General features: G+C 33.1%; 1 protein-coding gene across 1 annotated transcript in view; it reads left to right on the forward strand.

Annotated features, from left to right (window-relative positions):
* Positions 1–12,706: 12,706 nt before the first annotated feature.
* Positions 12,707–17,006, forward strand: part of LOC136036385 (uncharacterized) — a 44,598-nt gene continuing 40,298 nt past the window's right edge. The window contains exon 1 of the mRNA XM_065718566.1: positions 12,707–12,751. The gene's annotated coding sequence lies outside the window, so the exon portion shown is untranslated. The remainder of the gene's footprint in view (positions 12,752–17,006) is intronic.

The following is a 17,006-nucleotide window of genomic DNA, read 5'->3' on the forward strand; positions in this document are numbered from 1 at the left end:
TGTTACTTTTCATTACTGTTTTCTTTTATGATAATAAAAAAAAAGTGTTGTGGTATAAAAAGATATAAAAAAATAATACATATATATATAAAAAATAATAAAAAAAAGTTTTATTGGAGCTGTCAAGTAATATGTAGAGAGGTTTAATCAGAGGCAACAATTTAGCACTGCCTATATTATATATATTTCCTCATTTTGTTCAATACAATTTAAAGGGAAATTGAAAGTTCTAATTATCTTTTTAAGATCCATCAAAATTTATCAGCGGGTTAACTTCATGGTTAACATACCTTATATGTTTAACATATAATGTTTTTGAGTGTTGTCCAGGGGGCATTTAAGGTTTTTTATGGAAGAGATGGTCGTCTCAATTTCAAAGGGAACTCAAATGACTAGAATTCTATTCATTCCAGTCATAGAGCTTTTGATGCAGTTCTAGTTCCCTTTTACCTTTTTTAAGAGTCAAAAGTGATCTGATGGCAAATAGCCCCCCCCCCCCCACCAACCCTCTTTTCCCCAAATTCTTCTGATCAAATTTTTGTATAATCATTTTCTTTAAAATTGACCAAAAATTATACAACAAAAACTCCAGGGATAACACAGCCCCCCCGGAACCCAGGACAAATGTTGTAAATTATGCCCTCAGAGTATATAAGGCTTTTATAGGAGGGATGGTGGCATGCGCTTTGGAATGGGGTCATTCAATTGTAAATCGAAATTCCATTGCTCTTTTTAAAAGCCAAAATTAACCGGAGGGCCGATAGTCCCCCTCCTTCCCCCCCCCCCCAAAGAGCCTTTTTCCCAATTGCATCCGATAAAACTTTGAGACAGCCATTTTATTCAATATAGTCTAAAGCTAAAACAGCAAAAACGATAAGGATGACACGACCTCCCAAATCCTAAGGCCGACTGTTGTAAGTAATGCATCGGGGGCATATAAGCTTTTTATGTAAAGGGTGGTAGCTTAAACTTCAGAGGTGGTTCATTTGATTAGAAATGGAAAGTTTTAAATACTTTTTAAGAGTCAACAGTTAACGAGGATATTTTCCCCCTCTCCCATCACACACACCCTTTTTTTCACCAAACGCATTTAATCAAAATTTTGAGATAGATATTTTGTATAAAATAGTTCAACGGTCAGATAACAAAAAATTCGGGGTCAATATACAGCTCTAGACCCCCAGAGCAAGGGTTATAACTTATGCCTGGGGGTATATAAGGTTTTTAAGGGAAAAGATAAGCTTTGGAAGGGACTCAAATGACTAGAAATTGAAAGTTCTTGTTCCCTCTCTGAGATTTAAAGGTAATCTGATGGCGACCAGCCCCCGCCCTATCAGCCAACTTTACCCTTAATGCGTCCGATCGAATTTTAGATTTTATTTTGTTTAAAATAGACCAAAGAGCGAGTGTTGTTTAATGTGTCCGGGGTTTTATGAAGTTCTTATGCGAGGTTTTTTAAATACTTCAAAGACCAGATAAGCCCAACCCCAGCCCCACTCAAAAATCTTAAGGAGGGTAGTTTATCAGGGCCCCAGCCCTCAACTCAAGGCAGACTTCTATATACGGATTCTCACTGTCGTCTGTACTCTAAACGCAGACAATTTGAAACTCTTCTTAACGTCATGACGCCCAAATTGACCTTAAATTAGAAGTAGTGCCTTTTTAAAATAGTTTTTATTTTATTTGACCTTTAACTTAAGCCTCGGATTGTCTTTTGTCATTATGAAAGGCATATAGCCAATCTTTTGTTTCTTTTAATTGTTCAGGTTGTGGGACAAAAACTTTTTTTCTTCCAAAAATTTATCTACCCCAGGTTTTTGATTTCCAAAATTATTGTAGGCATTGATGAACATCTTTGTTTCTTTTAATTGTTTAAGTGGAGGGACAAAACTTTTCTTTTGCCTCCGATTGGTTTTTTTCATTCTGAAAGACCTATCGCCGATCCTTTGGTTTCTTTTAACTGTTCAGGTAGTGGGGCATTTTTCAACCGATTTATTTAGTCAAAGTTTCTGATTTTCAAAGGTGTGGTATGCACTGACGACCTTCTCTATGTCAAAATCAAAAACCCAATCATCATCCCTACTATTTCCAATTTGTTCGGTTGATTTTATCTTGGCCTGTCTTTCTCTATTATAAAATATCTATTTTGCCGAACCTTTATTGATTTAACAAAGGTATGGTAGGCATTGATGACCTTATAATACTGGCTATGAATGACGTATGAAAACAAGAATGGAAAAAATAAATGAAAAGAGAAAAATCAAATAGGCGAAAAACGAAGAAGTCCTTGGTGGAGGTGCTTGTCGAAATATTTGCTTGATTTTCATCTTCATATTTTTCTACTGGCTAACAAAATCCTCGTTTTTCACCTATTTGATTTTTCTGTATTCATTTATTATTCCCTTTCTTGTTTTTATATGACCTTACCCATGACTAAATCCTAATTCCAATCATCATTGCTATCATTTTCAATTTTGACATGTTTTGATCCTCACTGTCCAGGTTAATTTTCATTGACTCGCTCACATCTTCGGTGTTACATGTCTTCTCACCGTTTGTGAGCAGTATAGTAAATGTATTTTCTGGACCACTCATCAAATCAATTAAATATACCTCCTTTTCAAACGGATTTGCATTATTTTAAACAAAATTTCCAGCATCTTTATAATTTTCCATCCCAACATTCAAAACGAAAACAGGTTCTTGGAAATCATATTTGGTCTAATTTTTATTCTTTTTCACAATGTAAACATGGGTTCTAGACCCCACTTATGTCACCCCATTAATTTACCCCATTTTCAATAGAATTCACACCAAATTTAGATGAAAATTTTTGACATTTTTACAGTTTCCCATCTTGGGCCTTAAGAACAAAACAGGTCTTGTGAAAAAAGATTTTAATTATATTCCATTTTTCTTATACTAACTATAAAATGTACTAATTAAGGTTTTAGTGGATACTCGATTTCAATATCTAAATAATTTATTTTATCTTTATTTTTTCGTTCAATAAAGTAAAATCATAACTTTATCCTAATTTTTTAAATTTCTTTTCAAGATCAGCTGCTTCAGAATCAAAGCACTTAGGTGCAAATAGATCATTTTTCTTAGCTCTGGCTTTCTTCCCAAGAAAATCTGTTATTCGGAATTCTGGAAAGAAATCTAAACACGCGTCATTTGAAACCTGACCTGTCAAATGAAACACAAAAAGAATGTATAAACTCCCCATGCATACCGGGATGGCCTAGTTGGTTAAGCGATCGACTGATCATCAGTTGTGGTTCAACATTTTTACTCTCACTGTTTAATGATTCTTTTGGAATTCAACCTGAAAATAAAATAGTCGAGATTTGCTTATTCGAGTTAGCTGTTTTGGGCATCAGAATTTTTTCTTATCTAATCTATTTGTTAGAGGCTGCCTCCCAACAAGTTGTTAAATATTTATTGTATGGTGATATAACGAATCTGAGGTAGAAGGCTCGAGATTGTATGTGCACGATTTTGACTTTCTTTATAAAAGAGCATAACCAAACTTGAAAAATCACGTCATTAATAAGATTGAATTAAAATTTAAAGAAGGTTTCATTCGTGCTTAAGGTCCGAGGAACTTGTTATTGTCTGGATTAAATCCCGCTTAAGTGTTTTGGCTAGACATGAAAAGATGTAATTTTCACTGTCCTACAGTGTTTGGAAGCGTATCTTTTACGGAGGACATACAATTTTAATGATTGAAATCACGTGAAATTGCAACTTCGAATATTACAACGTTAACAAACTGCTGTCTACTATATTGACATTTTGACTAATGAGTCCGATAATTTTGAACAGTTCTTGTTGGTATTTTATGAAACTCACATTCCAGAAATAGAAAAATGAAATTAGGTGATATAGAAATTATGTAATCAGGCTGGAAGGCTGAGGTGCAGAGTTGAGTATTAGGGCTTATAATGAAGAACAAAATCTCTAAGTCTTGCTGAGATTTGGGAGGTCTTAGTCATAGAATGCTAATTGCTCAATTGGGACTAAAAAGCGCAATATTTAAGCCATAGTAAATTATGTCCCTACAGAATCGACAAACGTAGAACTTATTAATGTACATATTAACAGTATTTTACAATTAGTTTCCTTTTTCATTTCTCCATCCCTTTTTCCAGACAACATTCTATCTCAGGGCCTTTGAGCACATTATCTCATAATTATGAAATATAGATATTTAATATAAAGAAATATCACATGGGCTAATAAAAACAACTGATATACATAAAATCAGATGCAAATATGAAGAAATGTACATGATATACATGAAATCAGATATAAAGAAATAACCCATGGGCTATTAAAACATCAGATGTACATAAAACTAGACGCATTTTTCCAAACCTAGTCCTCATATCTTCAAACATCTTCAACATTTGGTTTTGATACGCGCTTAGGATATTTTTACTAAAATCCCGAGTTGTAAGGTCAGGCTTTGCAAAAAAAAGGATGGGGAGCAGGAATCCATTATGAAACAAAACAAACTCTGGCAAAACTTCGGTGATTATAATCGAAGACAAAGAAGTCACTAATTACTATCTTTTGGGGAGGACAGAAGGTAAGAATTATTTTGGCACCTTCAAAATACAAACTGTCTTGATCCCTTATTTTAGCTAGCGTATCATGTTCTCCTACGGAACAGGGAAAATTGTAAAAGTACTGTTACTAATAATTAAACTATTCTCAGCTTTTGTAAAAGCTACCGTTGTGAACACATAAGACGACCCACTTCTTTAGAAAATGCAAGGAGTTGCTTGGAGTGTCAAATATCTGTCTGAACTTTTTTTCAAGACCAATAAATCAGAAGGGCAGAAAATGAAAAGCAATTGAAAAAAAAACGGCAGTATGCACTGGTTTTAAAAAAAAGTGTCATGGAAAGAAAACTAAAAGTTACCAATAAATTTCGAATGTGGCTTAGAATAAATAAAGACTAGATATAACTACTTTTTATTTTCTGCCCCAGTTGTCCAAAAAACAGACAGCCTGGACAAGCTATTAGTGACCAAAAACTTATGAAGATTCCGAAAAATGATAAGAAAATTATAAATTTAGTGTTATTTTTTCAGGTAAGGCTCTATTTTCCCCTTTCATTTTTACTTTTTTGTTCATTTTTCAATGTAAAATCTGTCATTGTGAAAAAAGCAAGCTTTGGTTACGAGACATTTCACAAAGTTGCTAACCCCATTTCGTTAGGAAGTATATCCCAAAGACATCAGGTTCTGCTTACCTGACACTGCTTCGTGATGCCGTTCCATCGGCAACAACGGGAATGACATTTCGGGTGCGTTTGTTTACTTGTCCAATGGGATTTTTACTAATCGAGGTTTAACCCCTAAAAGATAGCAACAAATACTTGTCTGGCCACGTGTCACTTAAAACGGCAAGATTAACTGCGAATAATAACAACATTGGTCACGTGTAATTATTGTTTTAATGCTATGTGAAGTTCTGACAAGGAAGAGGCTGGGACTTTGGGCCTGTTTCTAATTTTACAGGCAAATACACCTTCAGCAATTATTTCAGCGCTGGGTAGCCTAATACAATTTGTGTGGCCAGAAGTTTAATTGTAAGATTTCAAATTGTGGTTGTCATTTGCCTTTTTAAGTCATTCCATTCAAGATGCTTTGAATATTTTTTATTGTGATAAATTGTCTTAATGCTCTGAAAAGGGAAAACTATTTCAATTGCATAGGATAGGAAAATTTTGGTAGGCTAATTAATTCAAACTCCTAAATTAGCCAGGGAAGTGGTTTTTTTTCACTAAAAAATCACCACGTTCTTTGAACTCCAATTATATAGCCCTGTTTTTGGCCCCCTTGATCCAGTTCCTGATTGTCACTTACACTAAATTTCACTTTTTCTGTTACCTATTTATGTTTGCACCAGTTTTACCATTGGGTAAAACTGGTACAAACAGTATCACTGGCTTTCATATAAAGTGAATATACCACTTGATGCCTTTTTTAATGCTGTTTACAAATATAATAATCGCTTCTACTGCAAGTTCAGATTTAAGCACTTATTGACCTCTTAAAAATGACCTATAAATGGAGTCATTACAAATCTGTAATAGTTTAGAAACAAATTTGGGCTATATATTTGCACATCAGGGGGGTGGGGGTAAAGCATAGCATATATTATATACGTAAACTAACCATTGCTGTTTTTTTATGTGTGTGCTGTTGCACTGGTGATTTCTCTTTTCATTAAAATTTGATGTGCACAAACACATTAAAAAAAAACAGCAATGGTTAGTTTACGTATATAATATATGCTATACTTTACCCCCACCCCCCTGATGTGCAAATATATAGCCCAAATTTGTTTCTAAACTATTTCAGATTTGTAATGACTCCATTTATAGGTCATTTTTAAGAGGTCAAAAAGTGCTTAAATCTGAACTTGCAGTAGAAGTGATTATTATATTTGTAAAGAGCATAAAAGAAGGCATCAAGTGGTATATTCACTTTATATGAAAGCCAGTAATACTGTTTGCACCAGTTTTACCCTTGTTTCTTGTTAATATTACTAAGGGGTCATAGTTAAGCACTAGAGAAGTCATTGTTAAATAACAATTGCTTATGTATATATAGCTTTTTGATACTTATTCTTCTTTGGTTATATAATGCTTGATGTGGTATAAGCCAAGAGAAGGACCTGTAGACCTATAGAAGAAAACCTGTTAAAAAAAGATGATTCATTGTAATTTACATAATAATTATAGCTTTCTACATCCAGCCCTGCTCTACTTTAGCCCCAACCCTCCTAATATGGAAATCTATTGCTGAAATTACATATTTTCTATTGATTCTGCCAATCTATCCCTCAACCCTAGTACCTGTTACTTGAGGCAACTGTGGCAAAACAAGAACTGGAAAAACAAGTAAAAGGTGGAAGAAAGCATTGGAAATATATAATTTGGGCTATAGGCATGTTAGAGGTGAATTTCTTGTTGTTCATATTTTGATTTACAAATAAAGTGAACACTTGATGCCTTTTTGTATGTTCTTTACAAATATAATAATTGCTTATTTTGCTAGTTCAAGTTTAAGCACTTTTTGACCTTACTTAACCTAACAAATTTTGGCAGTGAAAAACATACATTATTTTGTCAAGAATGACCAAAAACACGTACCTTAATTGAAAATTTGGCATCAAAGAAGAAGAAATACATCATAATATTGTAAAATTTATTAATCCAACTTAATTGTGGAAAATCAGTGCTCATAGATTATACAATATGTAAAAAATGGATTAATAATGAAACAGTAAGTTTGAGACCAATGTTTTAAGCTTTCTTTTACCCAAAAACTATTTGAGTTTACTTTGGTCATTTTCAAGAGCTCAAAAACTTGTACTTGAAGCACTTATTATGTTTGTAAAAAATATAAAAAGGTATCAAGGAGTATGTTCACTTTATTTGTAAATCAAACATATGAACAACAAAAAATTTACCATTTATAAGTATAGCTGCACAATTTTCCCCTGGGTATGTAGGCTTAGTGGAAGGTCACTTATACCTGATCATGTCCCTACTGTTTTTACTTGGTTGAAAAAAATCCAAAGAAAGTTCCTATTGAAAAGGAAAGAGATCAAAAGTGAGATTGAATTTGTCATAGCTTGGAGGTTTGTCCCTTCAGTCTGTTTAAAGAAAACAGATTCATAATTGAAGCTTTGTTCATTTCAATCTTAGGGGTGATCTACATTTGTTACACTTAATTAAATGGTTGTAAAGGGATACTTTTATTTATTTGTCTTGTTTGTTTTCTACATAATTTTTTAAATCTTTAAATTGATATACATTTCTTACAAATTAATTAGTCATATCATAGTTCCACTTGCAAGTTTTGACCTACTTTGTAACCCTGGTCTCAAAATTGCATATAAATTTATTGAAGCTAGGAAACATAGAACTCATCTCTGTTTAAAAGAAAATGGATGGACATAGGTAGGTTTTAATACACTAAAGTCCTACGGCCATGGAAATTAAAACAAAACAATGAAGATTAACTTTAAAATTCTGGACATGACATAAATATAACATTCACAAAGAAAAACCATTCACAAAATTTTACTTTTGTGCTCAGTTGCCAACCTGAGCAATTGCCCTAAATTTTTAAACCTTGCAAAACATTCACCAGCCAATTCTTATGACCTACACTGTTGTCTGTACATCAAAAATTCATTGAAAAGGAAGGACCACCTTACTGGCATTTCTTCCTTTGTACTTATATTTAATGGATTTAAAAGAAAGCTCCTATGGCTAAGTCAGAAGCCTAGTAAAGGACCAGGTAATCCTTTAGACAGGAAGTGCAATAGGAAGCTAGGGGTTGGTCATCCTATGCTTTTGCATGTCCTTCCTGCTTACTGACCCCAGATTTCTCTAGGTAACCTGTTAAGTTTGGGCCAATTCTGGCTGAACTTACAGAGTTACATCACTGACCTTCATCCCAAACTAATTAAACTGCTAATGCCAGAAATTAAACCTGTGCCCTTTCGATAAAGGATTCTCAACCTAGAGTGCCAGCCACTTAGGAAGGAACACAAATGTAACCAGAGAACAAAAATTATTTGGAAAAAAAGAAAATATTGAAAAAAAAAACAACTCAAGTCATAGTTGCTCATTGCTGTCCCACAAACAATATGTATTTCATTAAGACAAATAAATTTTTAAACAGGTATCAACAAAACTCCATCAGGGATTGTATTTACTTAAGGTACAATCAGCAATATTAAAGCTTAGTTTTGTGATATTCTGGTCTTGAAATAATAAAAAAAAGAGAAATTATATGTTCTACTTGTTTTCCACAAGCCCATTTGAGAAAAATCATTTGTAACAACAATATAACCATGGTTGGCTCAGAATCTCTCTAGAATACTTTAAACAGAAGGAATTTTAAAAACAATTATACTCATCAGCAAGAAAAATATTAACATAACTCTCTAAACTTGGCACTTTTTAAGACAATTTTTAGCAAAGCAAATGCAAAACTTTAATGGTGTCCTATGTCATCTAAAAAAAACCCATTAAAATGTGTCAAATGAATTTTGATGTAAGATGCCTCAAATACTTTCAGTTGAATCTGTGAAATGAAGGGCCAGGTATTCCTTTACATTTTATACAATATATAAAAAGAAAAACAGTTCAATTTTTTTCACAAAAGAAGAAACTTGATGTAAAAAAATAAATGTATTTTTAACAGAAAGCAACTGACATCAATGAAATCAAATAAAACAAAAATTAATGGAGAATAACTAATATAAGCCATATATTTAACCTATAATGAGGTGGCATAAAGGATTATTTCTAGAATTAGAAAAAAACAGTGTTATTGCTTAAAGTTCTGCTCAATCAACAGGAGTTGTCTAAGGCCAGAATAATTAAGAACTAAGGCCAGAGAAAAAGAAACTGATAACCAAAAAATTAGACACCCAAAAATTTCAGGACCCTTTAGAGGGAAAAGAAGTAGAAGTAGGTACTTCAAAATACCTTCCTGGGACATACTTTAGCCTGTAGACACATCCCTGAAAGTTTCATTTTCCTAGCCTAACCTCTTTCAAAGATAGCCCAAAGTAGCTAAAGTAAAATTTTACCTCTACTTTATCTTAAAAATCCAGTTTAAATAGCAATCTCAACAAATATAGACTATATAAAAGGCTATAGGTATTGGCCTAATCATTCTAATTTTTTTTCAACTAAAAATTATAGGATGGTTTAGAAACTAGGCCTGTTTGATATAATAACATTTGACTAACTCACCAATGTGATAGCTGCCTCCCTAAGAATCAACCTTTTTAATAACAAAAAAACTTTTCTTCTGACTCCTTATGAAGCTTAGCCTATGCAAGACAGGCCTAGAACACCAAAAACCCTTTAGATACTAAGGAATATGCATAATATTACTTACAAGTCACTGAAAAGCTAAGATTATTTCTATTATTTACAGTTTCCTTGTCTTTTCTCTAGACTTAACGATTTCACATGTTTATCCATTTAAAAAAATATATAGCATTGACGTCACAATCCTCAAATAATCTTTTTATTTGGGGGTTATAAAGTGCCAGCCCACGGAAAGTATGTATATAATGGATATAAGTAGGTTTTATTGTATTTAAGCCCTAGGGCCATGGCAATTAAAAACAAAATAAAGGAGATTAACTTTAAAATACTTGACATTAAATAAGCATAATAGCCACAAAGAAAACAAATAACAAAATTATACTTCAGTGTTCAGTTGCCAACCTGAGCAACTGTCATAAATTTTTAAATCTTACAGAACATTCACCTCCATTACATTCACAAGCTATCTCTCATGACCCACAAATTTGTCCATACATCCACATTTCAGGGAAATGGAAGGACCATCACACTGGTATTCTTCATTTCTACTTATATTTAATGGGTTTGAAAGAAAGTTTCTATGGCTAAGTCAGTAGGCCAGTAAAGGACCTGGTGGTCCTTTAGCCAGGTAGTGCAATAGGAAGCTAAGGACCAGCCAGCCTATTCTCTTGCATGCCCTTCCTCCTTACTGTCCCTAGATTTCCATCTGTACTCATTTAAAGATGGGCCAATTCTAGCTGAAGTTAGTCATATCACCAACCCCTATCCAAAACCAAATAAACTGGCAATGCCAGGAATTAAACCTATACACCTTGGACAAAGCATTCCGACCCAAAGCGCCTACCACTTAGCAAGGAACACAAATTTGACCAGAGAACAATAATTATTTGAAAAAAAAATTGCTATAGTTGTCCCACTACTGTCCTATAAATGCTATAGGCCCATTTTATTTAGACAAATCAATTTAAGACAGGTATCAACAAAACTCCATCAGGTATTGTATTTGCTTAAAATACATTCAAGCTATGTGAATGCTCAGCTTTGTGATATTCTAGTCTTGAAATAATAAAAAAAAGAGAAAATTTATATTTTCTATTTATTTTTCACCAACTCATTTGTGACAGCCAAATGCCCATGGTTGGCTTAAAACCTCTCTAAATGCTCTGAAACAGCAGGAATTAAAAAAAAAATTATACTAATCAGCATTAAACTGTCCCTTAAATTTGAACACGTGTATTTAATTTGAAAATGATGCTACTGCTAGTCAGGTTACTGTGCTGTTCCCACTGGCTCTACTGCAGTTAAAAATGGGCAGTTACCACGCAGTAACTGCAGTTACTGAAAAACCATCAGCTGGAACACACCCGTAAGCAATTATATCTGTATATTATATCAATTATATATCTTATATTATATCAATTATATATCTTATATTATATTATTATATTATATATATATACATAAGCAATTATATCAATTATATCTTATAGCAATTATATCTGTAAAGAACATACAAAAAGGCATCAAGTAGTATATTCACTTTATTTTTAAGTCAAAATATGAAAAAAACAAAAAATTTACTCCCGACCTGCCTAATTTGCTAATATATAGCCCAAATTATAAATTTTAAATGTATTTTGCCACCTTTTAGCCTACTTATTTTTCCAGTTCTTGTTTTGCCACAGTTGCTTCAATTATCAGGTACTATGGTTGAGGTATAGATTGGCAGAATCAATAGGAAATATGCAATTTCAGCCTTAGATTTCCATATTAGGAGGGTTGGTGCTAAAGTAAAGCAGAGCTGCATACTTCTCTAGTGCTTAAATATGACCCCTTAGCAATATTGACAAGAAATGAGTAACAGAAAAAATTCAATTTGGACTAAATGGCAATCAGGAACTGGATACAGGCTAAAGGGGGCCAAAAACAGGGCTGTATAATTGGAGTTCAAAGAACTCCAATTATACAGTGATTTTAAAAAAAATCACTGTATATAAGTGATTTTTTAGTGAACTAAACGCTTCCCTTGCTAATTTAGGACTTTAAATTGATTAGCCTACTGGAATTTACCTATCCTATGCAATTGAAATATTTTACCTTTCCAGAGCATTAAGACAATCCATCACAATAAAAAAAAAAAAAAATATCCAAGGCATCTTGAATGGAATGACTAAAAGAAGACAAATGAAAATCACAATTTGCAATCTAACAATTAAACTTCTGGCCACACAAATTGTATTAGGATACCCAGCTCTGAAATAATTGCTCAAGTAGCTTTGCAGTAACTTTAACTAATATTGCAATAACTTTATAAGTTTTTTCTTAACCATTTTATTATCTACCTATCCCCCCACCCAGTAAAAGATAAAACCCACCCACCCACACAAGAAAAAAGCCAGTTTTAACAAGGATAATAACATAGTTTCTAAGTCTATTTTAGTGCAACCTACCCAACAACAAAAAATCTGGCTCAATAACTCACCACACTGGTACACAAAAGTGGTGCCTTCATCCTGGATCCATCTGAACACATACTCCATGATTACCTATAATTGAAACTTTTGCCCTCTTTCTGAGTTAACTTGAGACGAACGTACAAAATGTAAAAGTTGTTAAAAGTCAACTTTTCATTAACTTTCAGTCAACTTTTACAAATCGAACGCTAAAAGTTAACTCGGAATCACAAATAAAACGTCAGAATGCTGGTTTCAGTCAACTTGGAATGTGATTCGAACGCAACTCTGAGCGTTTGAGGGGATAATCCGACTAACCTCTGACGTCATATGTGTCTCAAAAAACGCTTGGATTAATCAGATTAGTAATCGGACAAGTAAACAAACGCACCCTTCTTGAAAATTTGAAAAGCCTCCCTGTGTAAACAAAATTTATAGTTTCTAGGCCTATCCTACATTGATTCCTGTTTTTATGGAAGCTCTATAAAATTATGTGTACATAGTAGGATTAGTAATATAGCCAACTTACTGCCCTTATTGGGCTATTGAAGTTGCTTTTGATTGAAGTTTATTCACAATTATGGTAGTTTCCCCTGCAGAAGCCCAATGTTGGCTTTAAAAAATAATAGTTTAAAAAAAAACAACTGTTTAGTGTATTTTTCTGGTCTTTGTATAGCCTACTTTACATAATTTAAGCTAATAACTTTAAATAGTAGGCCTAATTTAGTCTATATTCTAGCCCTGTTATCAATTAAGCTATTACAATCAAGATACAATTCTATTTTAGCTACTGTTTGCTATCCTAGAAAGGAGTTAGGTTAGAAATATGAAACTTTTGGGGATAGGTCTACAGACTAAAGTATGTCCTTGGAAGGTATTTTGAAGGGTAAAATTATAGCAGTTCATTTAGGCTGACTGAATTACCAATAAAGTAATCACACCACTTGATGTCTTTCTTTTATGATCTTTAAGAATATAATAATTGCTTCTACCTTAAATTCAAATTTAAGCAGTTTTTGAGCTCTTAAAAATGACAGATTCTCAAAAAATTATGACAATTCATGTTACTGACTGACCAATAAATTGAACACACTGCTTGATGCCTTTTTTTTATGTTCTTTACAAATATAATAATTACTTCTAATGCCAATTCAAATTTAAGCACTTTTTGAGCTCTTAAAAATGAAAAATTTTCAATTAAAGTATGACTTATAACTCATTTTCCACAAAATAATACTATGTTTTCTCAGCATCATCTTTTCCATTGTTTTCAAAAAATAATGCTACATATCCTCAGTGCTAAAATTATTTATAATAAGGTTAGTTTAGGTTAGGGTAGGTTAAAAAGTGCTTAAATTTGAATTTAAGGCAGAAGTAATTATTATATTTGTAAAAAGCATAAAAAAGGCATTGAGTGGTATATTCACTTCATTGGTAAGCCAGTTATATAAACTGCTATAATTTTACCGTTTGAAGTACCCACCTCTACTCCTTCTCCCTCTTGAGGGCCATGACCTTTAAAATTCTTGTCTTCTTAAAGTGAAACATGAAAAAATAGATCACCTTCTTAAATTATTTGCAACAATAACTGTTTTCAGGTTCACAGCTTTGCTCAATCCCAATTTATGAGGTTTAAAAAAAACCATTGATGAGGCTGAAAATTCCACTCAAATAACAGAAATTACATTTTAAGAACTAAAACTAGAGGAAAAGAAACCAATAACTTAAAATTAGGGTAAATGTTGGTTTGTCAAAATTTCAATAGGTATAAACCTGTCAATTAGGCAAATTTCTAAAACTTAGAATCAGAAGAGAGTTTACATTGAAACTTGATAGGCCTAATTTATTTACAGAGTATGTTGTCAATCCTGGATTCATTACTGAAAGTTTTATTTTTCTAACCTAACCCCTTTCTGAGATAGCAAAAAGTAGCTAAACTAGAATTTTACTACATTCAATTTTACTCTAGGCCTGTTTGTATCAAGGAGCCAGTAAATAGCCTACTGTTTTCTTGGTAAAAAGTAGATTTTCATTTGCTATCAATAATGAAAACTAAGAGAATTTATAATTATTACAATACTAGCTATAATCTAGAGAGCACTCAATTGTTTAGCCAGTTTAAATCATTGATCCTTGAAGATAAGAAGGTGGCTTCTTTGAATAGAAAGTAAAAGTCCTAGTGTTGTTTTTAAGTTTTAAATTATTTTGTCATGGGAAAGTAGTGTTTTCATCCATTTTGTGACAAAACGTTTTAATTTGGCCCCAATGCAGAGCAACTTGCTGCTGGTTGAAACTTCTGAGATAGCCAGGCCAGGATTTACAAATAGGTGCACTGGGTTCAAGCCTAGGGGCACAAAATGCCAGGAGATGCAATGAATTATTTATTTATTTATTATTTTATTCAAAACAGGAGAAAGCCATAGGCTTGTTGTAATACAAATACAGGAAATGACAGCTCAAAAGCACACTGAAAAACTAAAAATAAAAAAAGTATCCTTTAGTAAAAACAACTATACAACTAACTATATTACAGAAACTGTTTTTCATAGAACTCAAGTTTCAATGAGAGCACTCTTAAATGTTTGCACCATTTGTGCAAAAACTATGGTATCTGCTAAACTATTGCTTAGTCAATAAAGCTACATTCACCTGTTTTCTTGTTCACTGGCAGCTGATACAGTTTATCAAAGATTTGTCATGTGGCTGAGTAATGACTAAGCTTGAAAAAATCAGCCCAGTCCACATTATCAACACCCTTCATAACACAGAATGTATTGATCAGGTTAATCCTTTCCAAACTGCTGGGAAGGGAATCCCAAACATTGCAGTTGATGCTGATATGGTAAATGACTCAAATATTTCCCTTATATTCTACCGCCAGACATAATATTGTCCTGTATAGTGTAATACCAGTTGTTTAGTCTGGCAGCTGCTACAGTTTGTATAAGTTTTGTCAAGTGTCTGAGTTATGACTAAGCTTGAAAAAATCAGTCCAGTCCACATTATCAACATCCTTCATATTACAGAATGTATTGATCAGGTCAGTCCTGTCCAAACTGCTAGGAAGGGAGTCCCAAACATTGTCGTTGATGCTGATATGGTAAATGACTCAAATATGGCCCTAATATTCTACCTCTAGGCATACTATTGTCCTGTATAGTGTAATAAAAGTTTGAGGGTTAAATATCCTGAAACTTCTCTTAATTTAAAGCTGACTATAATTAGCATTTTGCAAAATTATTGACACATAATTATTACACTCAGTCTTTCATCTACCTTTGACCTGTTAAGATCAATACCAGTGTTTAGGTCTATTGTTTAGCCAGGGTTTCACAAAGGATTACTGTTTTGATATTTTACAGCCTTTTATCACTGTCAATAGTTTGATCTATTTGGACTCAGTGACCTTTGGGGATTATAGAAGTTTCAAAAAAGTGGAATAATTGGATTATTATTTATGGACTACATTACTGGTGTAAAAGCTAGCTGTTGATAAACACTTGCTATGTAAAAAGCTGTTTGACGGGTTGGCATAAAAAATTAGACATTATTGAGCATCAGGAAATTAGACATTATCAAGTTTGTCATGTCTCACAGAGTTAATGATGTTGCAATTGGCAAATTCTACAACCATCCTTTGTGGCCTGTTCAAATAGTCAGTATAACTGCATCAAGGAGGGAAAATCTTATCAAGTATTATTCTATGGATCACACAAAAAAACATCACTGAGTAAGGGATTCATTTTGCCATTCACAGTGAATTTTGCCAAAGCTTTGAAGAAAAAAACTAACAAAAGGAGCTCAAGGTGCTTTTACTGAACTTGGCATATTTCTTGATGTGTATCAAATAAATAATCAGAATTGCTGGTGCTGCTTCAACAAACAGTGTATCTTCACTCTTGTCTGCCCTAGTAAAGTTGCAGAAATTGTCAAATTGAAAGATAATCTTTGTCAGGATATTCACAAACAGGTGATTGAGAAATGTTTAGGCAGCAAAAGCATGATCAGTGAACAAGCAATTAAGACTATTGTCACCAAGATCTATAAGGCAATAAGAGTTGATTACAGTTTGAAATTTGCAAATATTTGAAGATGCTCAAGGGGTTTCAAGGTCAAATAATAGTGCTGGAAAATTTTGTCAAAATTCTAGAATACTGCAACAAAAATTTGGAACAGGATAGAAGATTAAACATTTTTCTAATCCATGGACTGTCTCAGATAGGTAGAGAAACACTGCCCAGTAGCATCCTAGAGTTATTCAATACTAAGATGAGGATCTGTGTGCTTGCTAGTGACATCAAATCAACTGAATGCTTACATACTTGAGTTAGTTCAGTAGAGAATATTCTCCTGCCCATTTCTGTCGCTTTTTATTCTTTTAATTATGCAAAGCATCACAACAAAAAGAAGTTGGCCAGATTGAATGTGTTTATATGCAAGTATTTAACCCCAAATGGCAAGTAACTGTTAAATCTGGCACATGACAAATGGGGAGTTAGGAATGTCTGGACTGATGGTGGCTATGTACTAGCCAAGCTGGAAAACAGTTCAGCCATCTCAAAAATTAGGTTATGTCATGTTAAGGATTAAGGGAGTCTGGCTTTGTTGATAAAGGAAGGAGTTTTGTATTGGGTGAGGGAAAATCTCTTGCTGTGGCTTGAAGGAAGGCTTGAGAC

This window comes from Artemia franciscana, chromosome 15 (genome assembly GCF_032884065.1).
Source record: "Artemia franciscana chromosome 15, ASM3288406v1, whole genome shotgun sequence".
Classification (NCBI taxonomy): domain Eukaryota; kingdom Metazoa; phylum Arthropoda; class Branchiopoda; order Anostraca; family Artemiidae; genus Artemia; species Artemia franciscana.